Source organism: Bos taurus, chromosome 9 (assembly GCF_002263795.3).
Source record: "Bos taurus isolate L1 Dominette 01449 registration number 42190680 breed Hereford chromosome 9, ARS-UCD2.0, whole genome shotgun sequence".
Taxonomy (NCBI): domain Eukaryota; kingdom Metazoa; phylum Chordata; class Mammalia; order Artiodactyla; family Bovidae; genus Bos; species Bos taurus.
The window spans coordinates 29,272,404-29,284,801 of NC_037336.1; the positions used below are offsets into that span (position 1 = coordinate 29,272,404).

Sequence of the window (12,398 nt, forward strand, 5' to 3'; positions counted from 1 at the left end):
TTAGAACAGTGCCTGAAACAAATTACGTGCTCAATAAATGTTATTTGAAAATTATTTGCCTACTGATATTATTCCTAAAACCAGTGTTAAGAAAATTTTCCACCAAAAGCATTATGGCCAAAGAGCCAAAAATAAACACCAGTAGTATTATGCCCCACTAGACTAAACTGCTAATTCCTCCAAGGAAAGCTACTTGAGTAGAAGTACTTTAAGTTAATTATTTGTTGTTTGCTAACTGTTATTTACTTTTTCTTTTCTGTGTTTTATCAGTCCTTATCACTGTGCCCAATAAATAAATTAGTCCAGAAATAGAACAAATAAGAGATCTAAGACAATGAAATATCTAGTCTGTTAACATAGTCTATTCCAGAGGGAGAAAGTTAAGAAAAACAGTTTGTAGCATATTCATAAATAATTTATTATTGATATCTGATGGTACATACATACATATATCTGGGCTCAGTCTTTGGGACTGCAATGTGTAATCCAAATGTGCTCATCTTTCCACTTGGCCAGCAGAATATTTCTCCTTCAATTGCAGTTTGCTTCTCTTTGGCTGTCTGGCAAGCTGACAAAACTATTTGATGATTCCATGTTCAGCACACAGAGACTTTGCAGTTTATCCAATATCTTCATTCAAATATTCAGGGAGAAGCTGAGAACATCAAACTATTTTCAGTTATTCTGGAAATGCACCAGGAAGTTTCCTACTGTGTAGCAGAGTGGAAGTGATTTATTAAATGAGAAAGTAACCCATTGATCAATGGAAAGTTGACAGCTGGTAAAAAAATCTTGCAGTTGGGACTCATCTCTCCATGCAAAAGATATCTGAAAAAGAGGCCAGGGGAACTGAGGTGATTTGGACTACTTGTGACATGAAGTTCTGACACTCTTTCTGTAAGACTATTAATATGAAATGTGGTTTTCCAACTTTAACACTGAGTGATGAAGGAAAGAAAAGATGTAGAATTTTAGAAACTTACTTTACAGGAGACTTATTTCAGATACTCTAAAAGTATTTATAGAACCTCCTGTAAAATATCCTTGTAAGGCCCCCTTCAAAGAGAACTTCTCTTTGCAATCCAAATCTCAAGTTCAATTACAATGTGAGCTAGAGAACAGGAAGGTAGGAAAGGAAGATTGGGAGTTGGCTCTATCAAAAAACACTCTTAATAACATACCTGAATGCTCTAATAACTGCTTCACATTTTAGAGGACTTTTCCTATTATTTATAGAATTAATCATGCTTTGAATGGAAACATCAGCAAGATGGCAGAATAGGAAGCCTCAAACCCTCCTCTCCCCATTAAGATATCAATTCAAGAATGATACACAGACCAATTCCCTTTGTGAGAAATCCAGACACCAATTAAGAGGCTACTTCACCCCCAGACAAGCCTGAAGTCAGCTACTTCAAAGCTGGTAGGAAAATTCATAGCACTCACTACCAGAATCCCTCCCACCAGCACAATGCAGCACACAGCAGCATGATTCAAAGGAAATTCTCAATTCCCAGTATCTCTGGGGTTGGGGGAACAAAGACGGAATATCCAATAACATTTTGACTTTTAGGGGGGCGCTAACAGTAGTTGGTTTCTTTCTTGCTTGAATATAAACACTGTACGAAAGGATACCAGACTGTGGGAGAGGGGGTGATAAGAACAAAGATAAATGTTTGAACCAGAATTTCCACTTCCCCATCTCAGAATAGAGCAAGGGGAGAACACCTCCCCTGCCCCCGCCCTGTTCCTGGCATCTCCCTGGAGAGCAAAAGAGTTGAATCATGTGTTCAATGTCTGGCTTCTTTTGGAGGATGGGAGGTATGCCAGACGAATGAATTTCCATCTCATTTGACTTGGAGTGCTGATGGGACCTGAGATATTCTAGATGCCTGGGGGGAGGGGGGTGTGGTTCTTTGAAAACAGAAAAGAGCCGGGTGGTTTATGGCAGGTCCAGAAAACCTGCAGTACCACAAAAAGACAATAGAGGGAAAAAGAGATTATGAACTCTTGAAGAAAGAGCCTGCAAAACATCTCTAATTGGACATTTATATTCACAAGCCCAGAGAAGACACATCTGCAAGAAAGGTTTAAGAGGCCCCAAGCATCTCTATTCAGGCTAGTGGGTGAAGGCCTTCCCTGCATGAAGCTAGTCCAAAAAGAGAGGAAGAAGTAGATGCTGTTTTGAATGTGCAGATTACAACACAAAGTAACCAATCACATGAAGAAACAGAAAAACATGGCCCAACCCAGGGAACAAAATAAATTTCCAGGTACTGACCTTAAAGAATTGAATATTATAAATTAACTGATAATTTAAGATAATCATCATAGAGATGCTAAATGAGCTCAGTAAAATCATGCTTGGAAAAAATGGTAATAACCACAAAAAGATTAAAAAAAAAAAAAAGATTTCAAGTCAGAAACTGTCACAGAAAACAAAGGACATTACATAGTTATAAAAGGATCAGTTCACCAAGGAGATAGCAATTACAAATATATACACATGCAACATCAGAGTACTCAAGTACAGGAAGCAAACAATGACAGAACTGAAGGTAGAAACAGACAGCAACAAAATAATAGTAGGAGATTTCAATATCCCATTCTCAGTAATGAATAGAATAACCAGCTGGAGATCAATATGGAAAGGAAAAAAACTTGAACAATGGCACAAATCAATTGAGCTAACACCCCATCCAACAACAGCAGAATGCTTATTCTTCTCCAAAAAACATTATCCGAGGATAGATCATTTGTCAGGTCACAAAACAAGTCTTTACAAATTTAAAAAGTTTGAAATCATTCCAGGTATTTTTTCCAACCACAAGAGAATGTAACTGGAAATCAATAGAAGAAAAACTGGAAAATTCACAAATATGTGGAAATTAAATAGCACACTCCTGAAAATCAGTGAGTAAAGGAAGCAATCAAAAGGGAAGTTAAAAAATATCTTAAGACAACCAAAAATATAACATAACAGAACTTATGAGATGCAGCAAAAGCAGTACTAAGAGGGACGTTTGTGGTGTGAAATACCTGTATTAGAAAAAAGAGAATGACCCAAAGATACCTCAAGGAACAAGAAAAAGAAGAATAAACAAACCCCAAACTTAGTTGTCTAATTCCCCAGTGGCTCAGTGGTTAAAAAAAAAAATCTGCCTGCCAATGCAGGAAATGCAAGAGAGACACATTTAATCCCTGGGTCAGGAAGATTCCCAGGAGGAGGAAATGGCAACCTATTCCAGTATCCTTGCCTGGAAAATTCCATGGAGAGAGAAGCCTGACGGACCATGGTCCATGGGGTCACAAAGAGTCAGTCATGACTGAGCACACACGCAGAGTTAGAAGAAGGAATAGAGATTAGAAAAACAATAGGAGAAATATTCAAACTGAGTTAGTTGTTTGTAAAGATCAATGAAATTGACAAATCATTAGATTAATTAAGAAAAAGAGAAAGAAGACTCAAATAATAAAACCAAAAATGAGAGAAAAGACATTATAATTGATGAAGTATAAATTTAATATTAGAAATTACTCTGAACAATTATATGCCAACAAATTGCATAAGTTAGAAGAAATAGCTTAATTTCTAGAAACATGTAACCTATCAAGACCAATTCATGAGGAAATAGAAAATCTGAACAGACATAACCTCAAGGGAAATTGAATTAGCAATAAAATATCTCCCAACATTAAAAGTCCAGGACCAGATACCTTCATTAGGGAATTCTACAAAACAATTAGAGACAAATTAATGTCAATTATTCTCAAATTCTTCCAAATAATTGAAGAGGAGAAAACACTTCCAAACTTATTTTAATAAGGACAGCATTACTCTGATACCAAAGCCAAAGACACTTCAAGAAAATAAAATTACAGACCAATATCCATGACAATAACAGGTATAAAAATGCTCAGTAAAATACTAGCAAACAAAACTCAATAGCACATTAAAAGGATCATAAACCACCAAAAGTGAGACTCTTTTTCCTTGAGATGCAAGGATGGTTCAATATACAAAAATCATCAATGTGAGGCACCACATTAACAGTGTGAAGGATAAAAATCACATAGTACTCTTGCCTGGAAAATCCCATAGACGGAGGGGCCTGGTGGGCTGCAGTCCATGGGGTCGCTAGGAGTTGGACACGACTGAGCAACTTCACTTTCACTTTTCACTTTCATGCATTGGAGAAGGAAATGGCAACCCACTCCAGTGTTCTTGCCTGGAGAATCCCAGGGACGGGGGAGCCTGGTGGGCTGCCGTCTATCCGGTCTCACAGAGTCGGACATGACTGAAGCAACTTAGCAGCAGCAGCAGCATCTCAATAGATCCAGAAAAGGTATTTGACAAAATTCAACACCTTTCATAGTAAATCACTCAACAAACTAGGAATAGAAGGAAATTACCTCTACATAATATACACTATATGAAAACCTCACAGCAAACATTATAGTCAACAGTGAAAAACTGAAAACTTTTCTATTAAGTTCAGGAACAAGGCCACTGTAAAACAACTACCATGTCTACTTCCATCTCAGAATTTCTAATCAGAATACATCACTTTCAGGGCTTTCCAGGTGGTACTAGTGCTAAGAACTCGCTTGCCAATGTAGGAGAAAAGGCATGCGGGTTTAATCCATGGGTCCAGAAAATCCCCTGTAGGAGGGCATGGCAACACAGTCCAGTACGTTTGCCTGGAGAATCCCATGGACAGAGGCACCTGGTGGGCTTCTGTCTGTGGGGTTGCAAAGAGTCGGACACGACTGAAGCAACTTAGCATGCACAGAGAGAGATTACCAGCTCAAATTTTGACAAAACTCAATGATATAATGTAGACGAATGCAATAGGAAATATAAAGTTCTGAGGATTGGTATCTTTACATGATTATTTTCATGTGATCACTCATTTGTAACCCAGATTTAGTCTTTTTAAATAAATAAGTAAAAGAATGAATGGTGGTTTCCAGATAAAGGTGGCATATTAAACACACAAACATTTCTTCATTCATTTAAAAACTTATGAAAACAACAAAATAAAGCTTACTAAATGAAATATACAAGGTCAAAAAGAAATGGAAATAATATGTGAATAAAGCTGGTTTTAGAAAAGGAAGAGGAACCAGAGATCAAATTGCCAACATCCACTGGATCATCGTAAAAGCAAGAGAGTTCCAGAAAAACATCTATTTCTGCTTTATTGACTATGCCAAAGTGCCGAGGACCAGCCCCGGCTGATCCAGGGTATTCGAAGGGGAGACGGCGTCGGCGACTATTTATTTATTTATCAAAGATATAAAGAGTAATAGAATGAGGATAGCTCAGTAGGAAAATTCAGTGGAGAAAAGAAGCTGAGTAGCTTGGTTTACGCGGGAGACCAATAAAACTTCAAGACAAGAAGTTTGCGCCACTTACGTAGGCCGCAGGCGCCCTCTCGAATAGCGGAAGGTGCCTCACCCTAGACACCTCGAGTGGGTCTTAGAAGCCCAGGCGTAATTAGTAAGCGTGGTGGGTTCCTCGCTCCAGATGGAGACTCAGCTGGAAGTTAAAAGAAAGAATGACATGGGGAGACCAAGCGTTGGTGAGCAAGGCCCGTAGCTTTATTTTTAACAGGGGCTTTTATACCCTAAGTTACACATAGAGGATAATAGGGGATGCAAAGTCAGCAGTCTTTGATTCTTATCAAAAACCAGGGTTTCTTTCCTGCAAATTTATCGTATACAAATGGTTTAGGTGATTTACATCTTCTTCTGGCCAGAAGGCCTACTAACATTTTATGACTCTTGACAAGGACTTATCAACAAAGACTTATTTTCTCTAAGAGTAATTATTTTAAGGTTTGGCGCCATTTTCCGAAAATCAAATTGCATTCCTATAGGGCGGATGTGTAATGGGTTTACAACAAAGGAAAGAATTTATTACCTTAAGGGTCTAAAGTTACTAACACCAAGGCCACTACTTATTTTTTCTACATACCCACTATTAATTAATACATATTCAAGGATACAATTCAGGGGATGTGAAAACTTGGCAACAAACATTGACTCACCAATGAAATCCTATACTAGTTTATTCTGACAGTTTCTAACTCTCTGAGAGGCTCTAAGCTATTTGAATATCTTAAGCTTCCCGTGCCTCTGGAGGCTGGGAGACTGTAAACAATTGTATGCATAGCTGCAGGAGTCCGGGTAAACTTGTCAGGCGAGTTAGAGAGCCATCTGAGGGGTTTGGATTTAAACACTCCTAATTGCCCAGGAACTTTATTAATTGGAGCTGTAAGTTAACTCTTTGACAGAGAGAGCGAGATGGTGGTAGGGGACAGCCCCCAGTAAAGTCAGAGGTGAGAGCACAAAGCAATAAAGTAGGCAGACTCTGGGTTTTTTTTTTTTTTGGGGGGGGGGGATGCTCGAGAATATCCGGGCGGACTCCTGAGGCTCGATCCCGCCTTTGTGTATGCCGAGCCTCCTTCCTCATGACCTTTGTCACGAGCGGAATGCCTCACCGGCTCCCGGCACCAAAGCCTTTGACTGTGTGGATCACAATAAACTGTGGAAAATTCTGAAAGAGATGGGAATACCAGACCACCTGACCTGCCTCTTGAGAAACCTATATGCAGGTCAGGAAGCAACAGTTAGAACTCGACATGGAACAACAGACTGGTTCCAAATAGGAAAAGGAGTACGTCAAGGCTGTATATTGTCACCCTGCTTATTTAACTTCTATGCAGAGTACATCATGAGAAACGCTAGCTGGAATCAAGATTGCCAGGAGAAATATCAATCACTTCAGATATGCAGATGACACCACTCTTATGCAGAAAGTGAGGAGGAACTAAAAAGCCTCTTGATGAAAGTGAAAGAGGAGAGTGAAAAAGTTGGCTTAAAGCTCAACATTCAGAAAATGAAGATCATGGCATCTGGTCCCATCACTTCATGGCAAATAGATGGGGAAACAGTGGAAACAGTGTCAGAATTTATTTTTCTGGGCTCTAAAATCACTGCAGATGGTGACTGCAGCCATGAAATTAAAAGACGCTTACTCCTTGGAAGGAAAGTTATGACCAGCCTAGATAGCATATTAAAAAACAGAGACATTACTTTGCCAACAAAGTTCTGTCTAGTTAAGGCTATGGTTTTTCCTGTGGTCATGTATGGATGTGAGAGTTGGACTGTGAAGAAAGCTGAGCACCAAAGAATTGATGCTTTTGAACTGTGGTGTTGGAGAAGACTCTTGAGAGTCCCTTGGACTGAAAGGAGATCCAACCAGTCCATTCTAAAGGAGATTAGTCCTGGGTGTTCATTGGAAGGACGGATGCTAAAGCTGAAACTCCAATACTTTGGCCACCTCATGCGAAGAGTTGACTCATTGGAAAAGACTCTGATGCTGGGAGGGATTGGGGGCAGGAGGAGAAGGGGAGAGGATGAGATGGCTGGATGGCATCAGCGACTCGATGGACATGAGTTTGGGTGAACTCTGGGAATTGGTGATGGACAGGGAGGCCTGGCGTGCTGCAATTCATGGGGTCACAAAGAGTTGGAAACGACTGAGTGACTGAACTGAACTGAGGAAATTTTGGAAAGCTCAAAAGCATAATAAGTGCTAATTGACATTATTAGACTGAGAAAACAAATTTTTAATACAATAGTTAGGAAAACAAAAAGGAACTCAGTTTATACTATCATGCCTCAGATGGTTCAGTAAAGGGATACTCCATACCTGTGAAAGTGAATTGAAGATGGAGCCAAAAAGAATCTTGTTTAAAGGTTTGACTAGGAAACTATTAGACATCCTAGATCCTCTCTTTCATTCCACACCTACTCTTCTCCCACTCTGGTTATTTTTCCTCTGCAAAGATAAAGCAGAAATTCTTTGTGAGGTACTCAGTAGAGCTGGGGGCTTCCCAGGTGGCATAGTGGTAAAGAATCGGCCTGCAATGCAGGACACCATGGTTTGATCCCTTGGTCAGGAAGGATCCATTCCCCTGGAGAAGGAAATGACAACCCACTCTAGTATCCTTGCCTGGGAATCCCATGGACAGAGGAGCCTGATGGGCTACAGTCCATGGGGTCGCAGAGTCAGACATGACTGAGCGACTAACACATTCGCAGGAATAGAGCTGAGATTTAGGGATCATTACAGCTTCCCAGGTAGTTCAGATGGTAAAGTGTCTGACTGCAATGTGGGTAACCTGGGTTTGATCCCTGGGTCAGGAAGATCCCCTGGAGAAGGAAATGACAACCCACTCCAGTATTCTTGCCTGGAAAAGTCCATGGACAGAGGAGCCTGGTAGGCTACAGTCCATGGGGTCACAAAGAGTCGGACATGACTGAGTGACTTCACTTCACAGATAACAGAAGAATTCAATATGGTTTTAAACTGAATATTGAAGTACAAGATTTCTTCTGCTACAGGAGTTCCAGAATACTAGGAGGCAGACTATTACCTCCCAAGCAGAAGCTAATAGAATTATTTTGGGGGGAGTTTGATCAGCCTAAGAGAAAAGCACCAATGTGTATTCAGGCTTCCCCCAATGAAACGGATTAATCAGATCACACTGAGTGAAGTACCCAGGGAGAGCTAAGTTTATAATCAGCTTACTTGTGTCACTACCATAACTTCTTAATGCTGCTGCTGCTGCTAAGTCGCTTCAGTCGTGTCCGACTCTGTGCGACCCCATAGACGGCAGCCCACCAGGCTCCCCCGTCCCTGGGATTCTCCAGGCAAGAACACTGGAGCAGGTTGCCTTTTCCTTCTCCAATGCATGAAAGTGAAAAGTGAAAGTGAAGTCGCTCCATCGTGTCTGACTCTTTGCCACCCCATGGACTGCAGCCTACCAGTCTCCTCCGTTCATGGGATTTTCCAGGCAAGAGTATTGGAGTGGGGTGCCATTGCCTTCTCCGTAACTTCTTAATCAAATCAGATCAGATCAGTCACTCAGTCGTGTCCGACTCTTTGCAACCCCATGAATCGCAGCACGCCAGGCCTCCCTGTCCATCACCAACTCCAGGAGTTCACTGAGACTCACGTCCATTGAGTCAGTGATGCCATCCAGCCATCTCATCCTCTGTCGTCCCCTTCTCCTCTTGCCCCCAATCCCTCCCAGCATCAGAGTCTTTTCCAATGAGTCAACTCTTCCCATGAGGTGGCCAAAGTACTGGAGTTTCAGCTTTAGCATCATTCCTTCCAAAGAAATCCCAGGGCTGATCTCCTTCAGAATGGACTGGTTGGATCTCCTTGCAGTCCAAGGGACTCAAGAGTCTTCTCCAACACCACAGTTCAAAAGCATCAATTCTTCGGTGCTCAGCTGTCTTCACAGTCCAACTCTCACATCCATACATGACCACAGGAAAAACCATAGCCTTGACTAGATGAACCTTTGTTGGCAAAGCAATGTCTCTGCTTTTGAATAATGAAAACCATTCAATATCACAGTAATCCAAGTCTATGCCCCAACCAGTAACGCTGAAGAAGCTGAAGTTGAACGGTTCTATGAAGACCTACAAGACCTTTTAGAACTAACACCCCAAAAAGACGTCCTTTTCATTATAGGGGACTGGAATGCAAAAGTAGGAAGTCAAGAAACACCTGGAGTAACAGGCAAATTTGGCCTTGGAATACGGAATGAAGCAGGGCAAAGACTAATAGTTTTGCCAAGAAAATGCCCTGGTCATAACAAACACCCTGTTCCAACAACACAAGAGAAGACTCTATACATGGACATCACCAGATGGTCAACACCGAAATCAGATTGATTATATTTTTGCAGCCAAAGATGGAGAAGCTCTATACAGTCAGCAAAAACAAGACCAGGAGCTGACTGTGGCTCAGACCATGAACTCCTTATTGCCAAATTCAGACTGAAATTGAAGAAAGTAGGGAAAACCACTAGACCATTCAGATATGACCTAAATCAAATCTCTTATGATTATACAGTGGAAGTGAGAAATAGATTTAAGGGCCTAGATCTGATAGATAGAGTGCCTGATGAACTACGGAATGAGGTTCATGACATTGTATAGGAGACGGATCAAGACCATCCCCATGGAAAAGAAATGCAAAAAAGCAAAATGGCTATCTGGGGAGGCCTTACAAATAGCTGTGAAAAGAAGAGAAGCAAAAAGCAATGGAGAAAAGGAAATTTATAAACATCTGAATGCAGAGTTCTAAAGAATAGCAAGAAGAGATAAGAAAGCCTTCTTCAGCAATCAATGCAAAGAAATAGAGGAAAACAACAGAATGGGAAAGACTAGAGATCTCTTCAAGAAAATCAGAGATACCAAAGGAACATTTCATGCAAAGATGGGCTTGATAAAGGACAGAAATGGTATGGACCTAACAGAAGCAGAAGGTATTAAGAAGAGAGGGCAAGAATACACAGAAGAACTGTACAAAAAAGATCACGATCCAGATAATCACAATGGTGTGATCACTGACCTAGAGCCAGACATCCTGGAATGTGAAGTCAAGTGGGCCTTAGAAAGCATCACTACGAACAAAGTTAGTGAAGGTGATAGAATTCCAGTTGAGCTATTCCAAATCCTGAAAGATGATGCTGTGAAAGTGCTTCACTCAATATGCCAGCAAACTTGGAAAACTCAGCCTTGGCCACAGGACTGGAAAAGATCAGTTTTCATTCCAATCCCAAAGAAAGGCAATGCCAAAGAATGCTCAAACTTCTTAATAAGAGCCAGTAAATGATTGTCAACAGTTGAAGAAGTCTGCTAGCATAAAAGTGACACATATTCCAAAAGAAACAGCATAGAAGCAACTTGGATAGCCAGACACTACACACGGAGAAGAAAAGTTTTTTTTGTTTTTGTTTTTTGAAGAGAAAATCAGTACTGTTATAAGAATTATGAGATTGGTAGCATCTATTAAATAAGAATAGGACACCATCAAATAGAAAATGGATTAATAGAGACTTCCTACCCTATAATTATCTTAAAAATGGAATCAAAATAAATTTTTTTCTTGAAACTGAAAGATATGGTTGTAGAAATTTAAAATCCAATAGAAGGAATGAAAGATAAAGATGAGAGGGGAAAAAACCAGAAAGTATATAAAAAGATAAAAATAATAGAATAAAGGGAAAAAAGAAAACATAATTATAAAATTGATCCGGAAGTTTCAACATTTGAAAAGCAACACTTACAGAAGAACAGAGAAAATCAAGTGGAAGAGATCATAAATAATTCAAGATAATTTTATAAAATCGAAAGGTCCCAATAAGAACCCAGAACAGTATTGATAACTGTTTTTTAGCTGTTAAGTCCTGTCCAACTCTTTGCAACCCCATGGACTGTAGCTTGCCAGGTTCTTCTGTCCCTGGGTTTTCCTATGCAAGAATACTGGAAGGAGTTGCCATTTTCTTTCCCAGGGGATCTTCCCATCCCAAGGATTGAACCTGTGTCTCCTGTGGCTACTGTACTGGCAGGCAGATTCTTTACCATTGAGCCATTGGGTAACCCCAGTGCTGATAACGAGCTCCACCAAAACACGCCATTGTGTAATTTAAAACATTAAGAACAAAAAGAGAGTCTATAAATATCCAGAGAGAAAACAAAATAGCTTACAAAAGAAAAAAAAGGATCCAGAATCAGCATGGTTTAGAACTCTTCACTGCGACACTAGAAACTGGATGACAATAAAGTCTTTGAAATTCTAAGTGACTATGATCATCAACCTGGAATTCTATATGCAAAGAAATTATCAATTTATTGCGTGTGAGAGATTATGAAGATGTTTTCAGACTTGAAAGATCTCAAAATGTCATGAATTCATGAATACCTTCTCAGAAAATTACTGATAGGATGTCTGTACCAAAATGGAGATAAATCCATTAAGAGGAATGGATGGAATATAGAAAACAGCAGAGCCATTCAAAAGGGAAACAGAGGGATTCCTTGGGATAACAGTGATGAGAAAGACCATAATCACAGCTGTTGACTGGGAAACCAGGCCAGGTTAGGGCAAATCAAAAAACTATAGGATGAATATATTCTTAAAAATAAATTGATAAACATTTGATGACTTTAGACATCTAATAAGTAGATATAGGTGAGTGGAAGAGTTTGAGAATGAATCAGTGATAAGTCCATAGAAAACTAAACAAACGAAAAATAAGTAAATATTTACACTCGAGGGAAATAGACAATTATGCAAATGGTGAAAATTAATTGTTACCCTATATCATTTATTTTAATATGAATTATGCTATTGATAATAATGTGAATACTATTTATTATTTAATTAACAAAAATTATGATGCAGTTACATCCAGAGGCTGAGGAAACACAAAGTGAATAAGGAAAATATAGTGACACAAGCTGAAATTTCTTTTTCCATAGTAGAAAGTCAGAATATAATGCCTAAAATTAAAAAAAAAAAAAAACTA

General features: G+C 39.6%; 1 long non-coding RNA gene across 2 annotated transcripts; it reads right to left on the bottom strand.

Moving 5' to 3' along the window:
- Positions 1-363: 363 nt before the first annotated feature.
- Positions 364-11,642, bottom strand: LOC132346213 (uncharacterized). 2 transcript variants are annotated; one of them, XR_009495987.1, is made up of 4 exons: positions 11,578-11,642; positions 7,721-7,849; positions 5,420-5,542; positions 364-828 (listed from the first exon to the last, which is right to left on the bottom strand). It is a non-coding gene; the product is annotated as an uncharacterized lncRNA (long non-coding RNA). The 2 variants fall into 2 exon arrangements; XR_009495986.1 differs by having other exon boundaries at positions 373-655.
- Between the last annotated feature and the right edge of the window lie 756 nt (positions 11,643-12,398).